Below are 14431 nucleotides of genomic sequence, written 5' to 3'. Positions count from 1 at the left end.
GAAAGGGAAAGGGAAAGGGAAAGGGAAAGGGAAAGGGAAAGGGAAAGGGAAAGGGAAAGGGAAAAAGACCTCTGACTTCCATAATAAGTGGACAGAAATTACTCAAGATTAACATCTCTTTAAATAAACACCAAGAAAAGTCTTGGTTACACCCTCTGCACATGAGCAGCGTTTTAGAAAAGGACTTGAGGCCTAAGTGTTGAAGCCCAGGTATCTGTACATTGCTGTTTGCTTTACTTAGTGGCTAACTGGGTGAGTTTGGGGGAGGAGCCTGGATATGTTTACCCATTTCAGTGTTGTATGCAAGGTGGAGACACAGCCTCCTCCAGTCTTTCAAGAAGAGGAAGTTGACTCAGTTATGTTTAAAAAAGGAATGGCTTCCTACCCTTTTTAGATGGTTTACAAAATCCTTTACAGAGCCTGCATATTACTATTGGATGCATTTCTAGATGTGTAAGTATATATACCTTCCCTCTCTAGAAACAACAGAGAAATAGCAGGGCAGACAATTTCTTAAAAAGTAAATGTTATTAAAAAAAAAAAAAAAAAAAAAAGAGAAACCAGAGGAATTTGCTTGCAGAAATATGTAGATCTAGTTTTTGTGTTTCCATTTCTTTTTTTTCTAGATTCATTTTGAAATTCAGTTTTTAGTGAGTGTAAATAAGAAATAGATCCAAACTGCTACCACCTATAGTCCTTGAGTTAAAGCTTTAGGTCAGCCGGGGTTTGGAGCTGCAGTGAACCTCAGTGCTTGTCACAAAGAGTAAATGCAGAAGAGCTTTTAAAGAAATATTACCCATCTCTTTAATATCTTTCTGGTTTAATTTCTTGTGGTTTCTATTGTGGTTTACCAACTACTCTGAAAGCTTTCAAATTATAGTCACTCTCTCCACTGGAGTTTTACCTTACTTATGGTATTAGTAGTCTGGTTGTCTCTGGAGTTATTTTCCCTTTTCATATTCCCTTCATCCTGTCTATTTTCAATACCTATTCCTCTTCCCCTCTTCGTATTATACTGCGTAAACGACATGCCCACATCTGTGGGTTTGTTCATTTTGAGCATTTAGAATTATACTGTTGTACTTTTCTTCTTTTTTTTTCTTTTGATCAACTGTTTTTCTTTCCTCAGTTATGTTTCATCAGCAAATTTTGTCTCCTTTGTGCACATTTTATGCCTACCTTTGAGTTGCTGATACGTAAACTGAACACAAATGGTTCTTGTACTGATCCTGTTATCACAAGGGACACTTGAAAACCTCAGTTACCCCAAAATTGTGGACACTGCAGTTTTAGTATCTTTCTAAAGAGTAAAAAAGCTTATTTTTGTAGGTACCAAGTTTTCATTAAAAACATATATATTGTCAGGGTTTTTTTCTTCTTTCCCCTGTATTGTTAAGGTGGCTTTAGACTAAGTAAGATAATATGCTGTTTTCTTTCTAAAGGTGAGCTGAAAAACTAAAGTGGAAATTGAGTTAAGTTTGATTTATGTGTTGTGTGTGCCCCACCAGCCAGTCTGTGGGGGAATTCATCATGTGGAAAAGATGTAGATAGCCTTTTCTGAACTGAGGGTTACTCTTTGCTGAACTCCTGCAGCTCCTGGTATGCTGACACCAACTCAGAATATATCAGAGTTGCATTGCAGATACTTCAATATCAAACTCCTAAACAAGTAGATGGGATTTTTACTTTACAAGTGTTGTCATATGTACCTGTAGAAGTTGGGTATCAATGTTTAAGATCAGAGTCACATTAAACTTGCAAAGATGGCAAAGGTATAGACTGTTGAGTAGGTTTGCTTGGGAAAGGCAAGTTGGGATTTGTATGTCTGAGCGTGTATGTATATGAGAAGATAATATATCAAATTTTCTTGATGCCTATTCCTACAATCTTTCTAAGCCTGCAATTGAGGAAATCTCAATGTATCCAACACAAAAGAGCTAAATTAAGGCCATAGAGAAGAGAGTAAATGCCAGCATTTCATAATTTTGCAATGTTTAACTTTGCAAGCTTGATGATCGTCTAATTTGCTATTGTATGAAATCTACTGAATAACAAACTGCAAAACAAATAAAAATCCCAGCCTTTTTCCCCAAATTAAATTACACTGTTCCACATTGACACCTTGTGTCAAGTTTAGTCACGAAATTACAGACATCCTTTATTTGGCCTAATAAAGTAACTAGTCACGAAGCAAGGGATTATTTTCATCCCTGTTAAAAATCATATTTATGGTTTCTTCATTTCTTCCCCACAAAGGATAAATGAACTGCTATCGATTAATTCTGGAAGGAAATCACCCCTTAAAACAATCTCCCTATTGCCCCCATCCCTATAGTTACAACCTGTCTGCATTTACATTTTCCACTACTCTTATTTTCATCTTCCCCACTACTTTTTGTGACTGTTTTGTCCAGAAAGTGTCATCATCATCTTTAGAATTTGACTTCTGTCCTCTTATCTTCTGGTAGCTGTGTCCCTCTGCCTTACATGTTTGTTTTTCCATCTTTGATCTCCTCACTACCTTCAGAGTTGGAATTCTCACTCTTTTGTCCAAAAGTGGGTAGGAAGGATGTAATGGAATCACTTCCAGACCACTATGTGCAAGACTCTTGTTTGTACCTCTAGGATCAGGTGATGTCAATTTGTTTGTATACTCTCTGTTCCCAAACACCTTCATAATTTCTATGATCTCTCCTGTTTCTCCGTTCTCTGTTTCATTATACCTCATTGTCTTTGAGTTATCCCAACAGAAGGACTGATACTAGCCCTTTTTCCAGCTGATCTTTCATGACCCCATGAAAACCATTTTCAAGCAGTCAAGAGGAAGGGCTGAAGCAGGAGACAGCTCAAATGTGGTCCACCACTTTATAAAGCTAATACATGCAAACTCCATCTACGTAGAGATCTACTCAGAGGAGGAAACGTGCCCAATTCACAGAGATTTATCAGAGAATGTATCTGATAAGATGACAAATGTCACCAAAGTGTTCTTCCTTATTTGTCTGTGGCTTGTTTTTCGCATAAAGAAATTATTGTACAAGTTTTGGAAAAAAAAAAAAAAAACAAAACCTAAGCCTGAAGCAGATGAACACAAGGGAAAATGGAGGTTGAAAGTAAAACTTAGAAGACAAATGAAAACCTTGAGTATATGCACTGTTAGCAGCTTTGTCTATAATATATACAGTAAATACCACCCACTGCAACTTATCTGAATTAGAGACTTAGGACATATTTTTACCAAGACTGAACATCTTAAGCATTTGTATGAGCTGACATTTTTAATGTACTTGTACTTTTCTACACAAACAATGGATAAAAAATGAACATGAGCCTTCAATCCCTCATGTCTAACCCCCGCCTTCCTGTGCCTTAAATATATCCACTTGATATTTAAATAAAATAAAGTTAAATAAGTTCAGCTGTAATGACAATGTGATGTAGATTGTTTTTGCCAAATTCAAGCTTGGGAGGAAATTATTTTCCTCTTGCTGGAAGAATTATACACTAATTAACCCTCTGGAAATAAGTGTTTAAAATAGAGAGTGCGTTAGAAATTTAAAGAAACATTTTTACATAGTTTATCTTAGTTCATTTTTTTAATGCGTAAAAATGTTTGAGGATTACTTCATTTTTCATTCCCTCCTCATCCGTCCTCCCTCCTTCTGTCCAATGTAGGCCAAATCCTGCCAGGCAGATTAACACAAACTCAATAGGCCAAATTCCAATGTGATTTAAATAAGAGGTAAATTGGCAATATAAACAAGCATAATTTACATACTGAATGTTAAGAGCTGGTTGAGAGAATTGCATGGAGGAAGTCATTCACAGTGCATATCAGGGTTTTTTTAGTCCATCAGCACCTGGAAACTATGCCATATAGCACTGAATGCCATCTAATGTTATTGTATATATTAATATTAATATGATCAAAGCTTATAAAATAATCCAATAAAAGTAGAAAAGGAAAAACAACCTCCAGAGTTAGTTTTTCTTAGTTTTCTCAGCTTTAGATTAAGAGAAGTGTGTCTATTTACCTATTTATGTAGGTCTAGTCCTATCCAATGTTTTTCTTTATGGTCTGGACGAGTATGTTTGTTAAATTTGTAGATGACATCAGAACAAGAGGAACAGCAAATGCTTTACAGTACACAATTACAATTCAAAGTGAATTTGAGATAAGAGCTCAAAAAAGGAACTCTCCTCAGTAGAAGTAAATACAATTTTTTAAAAGCTAATGATTGTGAAAATACTGAATAGAAATCTCTTAGCCAACAGATCAACAGAAAAAAAAAAAGTAATGACTTTTTCATGAATTATTAGATGAATATAGCCAGTGATATAGCATTGCCACAATAGAGGTAAACTCTATGCTGAAATATATAATTGAAGGTCATCCCTACAAAACCTGCTCAGCTTTCGGCCTCAGTAAGAGCACTGCCCACTTTAGATGTTGACTTTCCAGTTAATTAGGGGGGAATTAACAAAAACGGAGGCCAGCAATCAGAATCTCAAAAACCATCACCTGGGAGAAAACATGGATGCTGCTCAACCTAGGAGAGCGTTGTGAGGGAGGATGTAATCAGTCTTCAAAGAAAGTAAAAACCTTTATTTTTCGTCGTCCTGATACACTGGAAAAGACAAAAAGGTTTTAAAATCCAGCGGGGAAAAAATGCTTCACGTATTACGAAGAGCTCCTGACAGTGAGGCTAAGGAAGCAAAAGGAAAGGTTGTCTGTGGAAGCTGTGCAGTGTCTACCTGTGACAGCCCTCGAGATGAGATTACAGAAACATCTGTAAGGAGCGACACTGACAGCCAGCCAGGCGTGGGAACAGAAGGTGGACCTCCATCCTCAGGAGGCCTGAGAGGCCTCCTTCTGCCAGGGGGGAACATCTCAAATTCTAGGAGATTCAGGGATGTTACGGGCAATGACAAGAAGTCACTGGTCCCATCACACTTTTGAATAGCTAAATGGAAATGCAGTGTTTCCTGTGACAAGTTATTTGCTTAGCATTATTGTTCATGGCTCAGTGAGGGTTGGAGAGCGTGCCCTTAAGCAGCCATGATGAATACTTTTGTTATTTCTAATCCATATTTTATAGTGATGTCTCTCATTCTAAGGTGCTGCATGCAGAAAAGACAAGACAGACAAAAATGTTAGAGCCCATATTCATCCTACTTTTTTTTTTTTTTTTTTAATCACGTGCTAGGAGAATAACTTCATACTGCAGTCAAGGGAAAACACTAGTTTCAATTAGAAGTCAATTCCTACTTTTGGGGGCATTGAATCATTGGACAGAGGTTCTTATCTCTTTCTACTGACTAGGGGGGAACCTGAAATGGTGAGGCTTCTAATTCAAGCTCCTGAGTTAACTTAATTTAGGAATGATGTATCTGTTGTACCCCAGCACACTCAGAAAGTTAGCTGTGACTTGTACTGGGTCTCATCACATTCCTGATTTCATCAAGATGAGTGTTTTGTTGAACAGAAATTCTTGATTGTTGTAATACAGACAGATTATGCCAGCCAGTTTATTATTATTCTAAAAAGATTTTAAATAGATCTATGAACAGGTTTCTTCACCCATATTTCTTGCTACTTCTGTCAGCACTAAGGCATGGAGCCCATCTGGCCTTGGAAACGTTTTTTTTTAATTTTTTTTTCATGATGCTGATTATTCTGAAGACAATTGTCCAAAAGGAGAGCAAGAGACGGTTGCTATTTTTCTTTGATTTTTCATTGGCTAGAATGTCTGTCTCCTATTGCAAATTGACTTAAATTCCTTCCATCTGCTGCTGGGAAACTAATCTAAATGTAAATTAAAATAAATACCTTTCTTAGAAAAAAAGAGGGAGGGAAAAAACCCAAACTTTAAACACTCCGAACCTTAGCATATTTCGTAGTGTCCTAATTATTTTTGTGTCATCTTTTGCTTGCTTCCAAAAAATATTTCTAATGATATCACTCAGGTTTCTTGGAATGGTAAGAAGGACTCCTGGGTTGCAGTTATTTTATGAATAATCAGGATGGAATATTTTAGGAACTTCAAAATTCTTTCCAGACTTACAGACAAATGGGGATGAGGCTGTTCACCAAATTTAAACAGTGACAGTAGATGAAAAGAAGCCAAGCAGAAGACTTGGACTGTTGTTTTTACTAGAATAAGAAAGAATATTTAGAAGTAGCTAGGCTCTTTTTATTACATTTTTTCCCCTTTCTAATGACTTTTTAAAAATATTATCATGAATACAGAATTTCAGTCTCAGAACCAATCATACCTAGGCAATGTATTTACTCTGTTCCTGCAGTTGCTAGGAATGCTCAACATATTATAGACTTCAGTATTTTGTATAAAAAAATATCTTTTGTATTACAAAAATGTATTTCTCTTCCGTTTCTCCTTTCCCTTTCCCTTTCCTGAAATGTAGCTGATGTGGTAAGGTTGCCTGAGATCCTTTTTTAAACTGTGCAACTCTAAGGTTTCCTGTTCTATTTTATTCTGTGAAATACATGTTCGTTTAAATTTATTCAAAAAATATCTTTCAACAAGTAAGAAAAATCTAATTCAGATAATTGTTCATAGCTTATGCAGTCTTTTAGCATCAGATTATCAGTTCAGATCCAACCCAGACAGAAAGGGGTCAAAAACAGCTAACTGCTACTAAGTGTTTGGCACCCTCTTGGAAAGAAACTCCAGTGCTGTATTCCTGGTGGAGACCTGTTCCCACCACACTTCCCCAGGTTTGGCACAGGCTGGCAACTCCCAGTTTCCACAGAGAGCTCAGGGAGAGAAGCGGACACCGAGAGAGTTTTTCTCTCCCAAGTATGGCTGATATTTTTATATCAAATTGGAGGTTTCACAGCAAGAGCTCATTCCATCACATCTCCCTATGATCTACTGTAACAACCTCTAGATAAATGAAAAGGTTGTTGGAATTTAAAGACAAGAGAAAGCAGCTGGTATCTCAACCCCAGCATTGCACAGGTCAAGTCATTGCTCCCTACATGCCTTATTTTGCCTATCTATACCAAGCACAGTAACACATACTTTCTGTAGCTTGCCTGTCAGTGTTATCTCTTGATATAACGAGAATCAGAGATAGAAACTCATTTCTGTTTGCAGTTTGTTCCAATAGCTAACAATTTCAGCTGTCATAAAAATCATCTTTCATTTTTTGCGTCTTTTTCTTTCTGACCCTCAGCTCTGAGCTATGTGCTTTTTTATATATCCCTGTTTAATTATATTTGGTCACCAGTAAATTAAAGTCTGTATTTCCAGTATCTTTAAGAAATCTAAATTAACCCACAAAATAAATTTAATTTTTTTTTTACCTTCATCTTAATTCTACAAAGGACTGAAAAACAAAATGCTAAAGAGCTAGTTCTTTCAGCTTGACTAATAAAGGCCACTCAGGTTCTCTGTTTTTAGTTTTAAAATGACTGTTTGAACTACCTTCATTTCAGACACTGAACTCTAAATGAGCATTCACACATCTTGGTTCTTACCTCAGCTGGAAGTAAGCATGTCATTAAATTTACAAAGTAAATTTTAAATAAAAGCAGCATAAACAACAAAATGTTTGAAGATGGCCTAATAGCATATCAAAACAACCCTAGCCAGCAAAATGGCCAAAAAAAAAAAAACAACAACAAAAAAACCCAAACTCAAAAAGCAAAAGTAACCAAATGACCAAGCCCTTCACAATCCATAGAAAACTACCTCTTAGCTCAGTTACTCATTTTTATGTTCGTATTTTTGTATGAGATGTCTCAGAACAGTAGCAGTGCATCCACATAGTTTTGCCACAAATGGTCATGAACCCATGGGTGCTGTGCCTTCCTGCAGCACCAGCTGGAATCCAGGCAGGATACTCAAGGACATCCCTGGTGCTTCCAAGCGTCTCTGCGCAGGGACAAACTCGCCAAATGGTGAGTCCCAAAGAAAACCCCTATTTTATCATCATATCTGAAGCATAGCTGTGTATCTGGCTGCCACATTTCTTGCTCTGTGTTTGCTCAGATTCTGTAGCCCAGTAAATACAGTAATACCAGTGCTAATAAGAAGCCGTGGGGTTTATAGTAATAACATGTTGGTAACAAGTGAAGGCTTGTATTAACAGAACAACATAAATCCTCAGGACCTGTCAGACTTCGCCTGGACTTGTCTTGGCTGGCCGTAAGCTTATCTGAGCTTGTTCATTAGCTGTAGCAGTAATTTGCCACAATGGCTGTTCTAACCAATTATTAGCTATAGCTTAACCTCTTGCAATTGTATAGTTTAGCACCTAAAGAATTTATACCACATAAAGCAACAGTCTAACGAACAAAAGGACAGCTTTGTGAGCAAAGCTACAAACAAGTAGGAAGAGCAAGGAGGATAAAACATTGCCTCAAAACACCTAAAACTAACCCCAAAATACCCAAGACTAAGGTGGAAGAAACACCAACTGTTTCTATCCCATATAAATTGCGTGAGGTGCAAAGGCTGCGAGTTATTCCCTTTCTACCCCACTGTCCAGAACACTCTCCTAAATTAGCACATCCCAGAGAAACTGCAGATTTCAATCTGCTTCCAACACAGACTGGACAAGAGCAAGTAGGCAGTCTGCCACTGTTCTTCTGCCTTTCAGCACAGCAGAGGAAAGAGTAACACTCATTACAGCATGGGTAAAAAAAAGCAACAGCTGTGTCACTCCTCAAAAGGGTGTTACCAAGACCTTATGTTATTTATTATCTCCATGAATTATTATGAAGTAGACATAAAATATAAATATAACATTGTTAATCATAAAATGCAGGAAAAAAAAAAAACACAATAAATTAGAGTAAGGTTGGTGTATTGTTCAACTTGTAGATTGTCAGTGAGTAAAAAGCCTCTGTTCAACAAAGCCCTATGGAAACTAAGAAATCTAGAAAGAAGTACTGCAGTCTGTACCCACTCAGCAAGGATCCAGATCTAGGAACCCAAAGAGAATAAGGAGTCAGTGGTAGATGTTTAACTAGACGGAAAAAAAAAAAAGTGGGAGGATCCAGAAAAAAGTATTCAGAAACTGCAGAAAATTACAGTGCTTTAACTTTGATAGGTGACTTAATTAAAGTCAAGGATATCCATTGAAAGAAGAAAATAGTGTGATAAGAGACATATAGCAAGGAAAGGTATACAAAGCATTAGTCATACCCTGGATATAAAACTCAGTTCAAGAGAGGTAAAGTGAGTATGTAGCCTGTGAGATGCAGGAAATAAAATTAAGCCTAGGATTAATATAAGCTGGTTTTATCTAACTTTTTTTTCTAGGAGTAGATGATTTACATTAGCTCTCTAGGCTCCTGCAATAGCTGTGAAAGGGTCAGGTAGCTCCTATGTGTGAATTATCAAACAAGGCCAGATATGTCATAGAATGGAGACAACTGTCCCCTGCACACCCCTCTTCCAGCAGGGCAAAGGGGGAACAAGTGACCAGTTTAAGTTAGACACTTATTTAAGAGGACTAATAGGCACATGGGGGAAATCCTATCCCAGAAAGGTACATTTTTCCTTTTAATCTTTAGATCATGGAATATGAGCATTACTGATGTACCTGCTAAAGCTTTTTAGAAGATCTTTTAAGCGTATCCTTCTCTTCAGGTTTTGGTTTAGTGAAACAACACTGGTATGGAAGTCCTCATTCTCCTAAGTATGGACAGCTCACTGAAGAGAGGAATAGCTCCTTGCAGACAGCAGTAGCATACCTGCTTCCTAAAATTGAAGGGATTTTGTAACCTTCAGAAAATTGGTATGCTCATTTAAAGCATAAAGGGCAGACAAACAGTCACAGAGGAATAGAAGACCTATATGTGTAATCTTTATTGTCCATTGCAATTACTGTTGAAGTACAAGGATAACTTTTAATTTTGTCATTCCCTTATCACAGAGAAAGGAGAAGAGTTTGATTCTTTGGAAAAAAAAAAAAAGTAAAAAAACCCACCAAATATTCACACCAAGAGTTGTTCCTCAATTCAATGAGAATCTTTACTCAATTTCCAGGTAAATAGGGGAGATTGACATCCAGAATGAGCTACAGTAAACACAAAACCCCCCACATTTAAATGCAAGAAGTTAGTATTACGAGTGATGGTGTTCCTAAGTAAATGAAACGTCTGAAATGTGAAGGTGTGCAAGAATAAAAAAACATTATGACATAATGGTTTTGTTGTTTTTTTTTTAAGTAGGGGCAAAGCAGGATTATATTTAGATCACTTATTTTAGTGTACTGATTTGTAAATGGCACTGTATAGAAGGTAGTTTTGTTTCAATCCATTGACTGAAATACAAAATCCATAAACTTAACAAAGAATTATCTAGTTCTTTGTATATCTTAACATTTAGGACAGTGGTCTAGAAAATAAGAAATATGAACTGTGAGTTCAAATTCTCTCTTTCTTGGAAAGTCATTTTATTTACAAGGAAATTGGAAAAAAAAAAAAAGGAGTACTTAATATAAGCAGGATGTGATTAAACAGACATTTCTAGTTCTATACATGAATGTAGAACTGAGAATTGCTCAGTCTGAGGTAGATTGGTGTTTTATCCTAAAAGGGACTAAGTGCTGCCAAGAGCAGGTAGAATGGAGAGCAAGTGTTCCTAATTGCTTTCTTAGAAAAGACCCCCTAAATTTCAGCCAAGTTCCAATTTAGACAGGATATAGTCAGTGTGATTCTTGTTTTCAGTCTGGAAACTGAAATGTTCCAGGAAATGGTATCTACAGTTCTCTGTGGGGTGCTTTTGTGTGGGCAGAGGAGGGGAAGTGGGAGTATAACATCTTGGATCTGCTAGCTTTTCTTCCTAGTTTCTTGCTAGTTTTATTTTCGTGGGGTTTTTTGTTGTGTTTTCTTTGTTTGGTTGGTTGGTTTTGGTTTGTTTGTTGTTTGTTTGTTTTGTGGGTCTTTTTGTTTGTTTTTTGGTTTGGGGTTTTTCTTAGATAAATAAGAGAAGTTGTGCTTCTAGGGACCACAGTCTGGTACATTTCCCAGAACTCACTTGGCCTTGCAGAAAGTCATTTAGATAAATAAATGAATGATAAGTAAATTCTTTTGCAGGGCAGCACTTCTGCAGTGAAACAGGGGTAGCTGTTATGGGTGAGCAGTCAAACATTGCAGTATTTAACAACTCTAGGCAGGTTTCCTTTTCTGGGTAAATTTCAACTGTATGTGGGCTCCAAGACTTGGATGGGAGAATATTCTAGGAATAAAGCAAAAAGTTTTTCTAACAGATAAAATATATTCCTGATCCTTATGTCGAATTCATATATAGATATTACTTCATAAAGCTTTTAGCTCCCTTTTTTATTTTTACAACCTGCACATTTTATTTTTACATTGGTCACTTCCTTTAAGAAATACTTGTTCTAAATTCCCAAAGGTGAAAGCTTCTTGAAGTTTCATATTCACACAAAGGAATATATTCAAGATACCCATATTCACAGGTAAAAATCAAATATGATAGTAGTAGCTAAAATCAGATTCATGAATCCTGTGAAAGTTAAGTTGTCCATAGTAGTATTTGTACTTAAAACATTTATCTGTAGGTGATTTCCAGAGACGGAAAAAAACAGGAACCATTTCTTTACAGGTTTGGGTGTACAATCTCTGGTTTTCTGCTTTAAAAATCTGGGGCAGGGAAGCTTCTGTTTCGTTCTGCTGTGTTGATATAGGACTCTTAAGTTCAGAAATTGGAAGGGAAATTTTCTGCCCTCCAGTCTCATGATTATGGTCCTTCTTAGTGCAAAATGAGGGTCTTTCAGGCATGAAATCAGAGAAAAGGATCCAGTTTGCATGATGGTCAACGTGAAAATCATTCTGGGTGGTGGAAAACTGTTCTCTTCTCCCAGTCAGGATTTTTCTGTATCCTTTCTGATGTTGTCTTGTCATATGGGCTCAAACAACAACTTCAGCAAAAGGTATAAAATCATTCAGATTAAAAATCATTAAATATTAGTGCTTAATTTTTTCTTTCTGTTCAAACTCAAAATGTTCCATGGAAATTTTCAGAGCACTAATTTTCTGCCCCTTCTGAGAACAAACATTAGAAGACCTAACCCAAACTGTCATCACCTGGTAGTAATTCTGCCATTGGTTTCAGCTGGGGAGGATTATTATCTTCATTCAGCAACACAGTCCACTAAAAATGAGAACCCCAGTACCACCTTGTTATTCCATTTACCTCGCTTGAAAGTAAAAGAAAGCTTTTTCTTCTTCTCATATCTATCGTATTTGCAATTTGGCTTATCATTTTCTGTGAAAAACTGGAGAAATAATTGCTTATTAGTAGATAACAGAGATATATTATTTTTTTCCCCAGGAACTGAGATAAAGTCACTAGGAGTAAGGAAACTGAAAGACAATCTAACTGGTGGAATTAAGGGCAGTGTTTCCTAGTTATACCACATGTCCTCACAGAAGAAGAGAAAGGCCTGAAGTCTTTTGCCATAACTTTCCTTGCTGGGTCTCCTGGGAAGCAAACTCAGGTGTGAAAGCCACTGGGGTCTGAGATGCGCTCGTGGAGGGCCTGAGACATGTGAAAAGCACCTTTGTCTCCTTTCACACAGAGTTATCCCAATTACTGAAAGCAGTTCTGTGCATGTATTTCTTACAAGGCTCCTTTGCTATGTTTCCATCATTGGGCTTAAAATCTGCCACCCTGAAATACTGATATTTCCTAAGGAGTAGGGTTAAAACTAGAGCCGAGCCTGTCTGGAATGCAATTAAGCTGCAATGGTAACTTGATCTGACAACATCAGGAAAAGTCAGCACTGGCTTTGGAACAAGTAACTACCCACAGTCTGCCTCCTGTTTCTCACTGAAAGCCAGCAGCATCTGGGAGAATGCTGCATGAGAGCAATTGGATATAATAACAGAGGTGTGCAAAGTCATATAAATCTGAGCACAACTTTCAGTCATGACCATCCCTCCAAAGCAAGGACAAGGATCAGAAATTTTTATTCTTTCTGGAGGAAATAATAACCATAAAAATAATAATAGTGATAGTAATAATAATAATAATAATAATAATAATAATAAATGCTACACAAAACAATAAAAAAAAGTTCTTACGTTCCAAATGTAGCTATGCTTGTGCCTTTTTTTTTTTTTCAATAAGAAAATTGCACTCCCCTGATGACAGACCTGCTGAATATTTCTTTCCTTTAGCAAAATCCGGATGTACTGACATTTCATGTTCATGCAAACAAAGTCCCTACAGGATGAGTATATGATTTGTATCGTTATTAATTTTGCATTTGGACTTAGAATTGCCGCTTCAGAAGATTTCACCTAATTTTGGTGGGCATGTGCTTATCAGCAAATCAACTGCAACTCCCATAACTTTCTTCCCATTATTTGTAAGACAAAGCAGTTACAAAAATTAAAATAAAATCTATTAACTGCTTATTACTGCGGGGGGAAATAACATTGCATCCAAGCTTACATCAGCAACGGTTGATTCTGAGGCAGTGACTGACAGCACCCAACTGACTAAGTAGGTTATAACAGGCTAGAACAGCCAGTAGAGTGCAGAGGACAAAACACTGGCCTCTAAACTTCGCTTCAGACAAAAGAAAGCCAGGAGAAAAGGAATGAAAAAAAGGAAAGACGGAAGAAAGAACACTCTGCAAACAGTCACTGTCCCTGTTCTGTTGTGTGGCAGCAGCAGCAGCTTGTAATTACCAGTTTTCTTTAATTCATAGTTGTATCTTGAGGGGACAAGAAAGAAAATTCTTTGTAACAGATAGCAATAAAACTATTATTCATCTAATCATTCACAAGCACGTGTGTTTTTATTTTAAATCTATGCCTTCGTGTATCCACAGCATATCACATACCCAGACAGGCAGAAGCAGCTACAGCAGTGTACAGGGACATGATCCAAATGAGCACCACTCCACTGCACAATAGCACAATGTGCAGCTGAATGTGCTCTACCCGGCTGGACGCAGGACTGGAGTGCATTCAAATGCAAATAACATATATTTTCTACAAGAACTTTGACCTTCTGAGATTTTGTTTCTTCCTTTTGGGTCACTCCTTTCCCCATCTCTCTGCAACAGCCATGAAATGCTTTTTCTTCCACCCAAACCCCATTTTTACTGTCATACAGACAAATTATATTACTCCTTCATGTTTAAGCACTCAGCGTAAATGCAAATATGTAATATCACAACATGAGGCAAAAACACACTTCAGGACACTTAAAATGTCATTTCAAAACCAAATTCCTGATGACTCTCAGGCACTGACTTCTATTATTGCACTGCTGCATTATGGTGATTATAATTTCACTATAGGTCAGGCTACAGGAGACACAAACAAGGAGAAAATCAGTTCATAAAGCACAATTCCCAAAAAAGTCCATCAAGGCACAGTGAGGTGAAAATGTTCTACAATTTGTCCCAGTGCAGA

This window comes from Manacus vitellinus, unplaced genomic scaffold (assembly GCF_001715985.3).
Source record: "Manacus vitellinus isolate BGI_N305 unplaced genomic scaffold, ASM171598v3 scaffold_42_pilon, whole genome shotgun sequence".
Taxonomy (NCBI): domain Eukaryota; kingdom Metazoa; phylum Chordata; class Aves; order Passeriformes; family Pipridae; genus Manacus; species Manacus vitellinus.
This window is presented reverse-complemented; position numbering follows the sequence as displayed.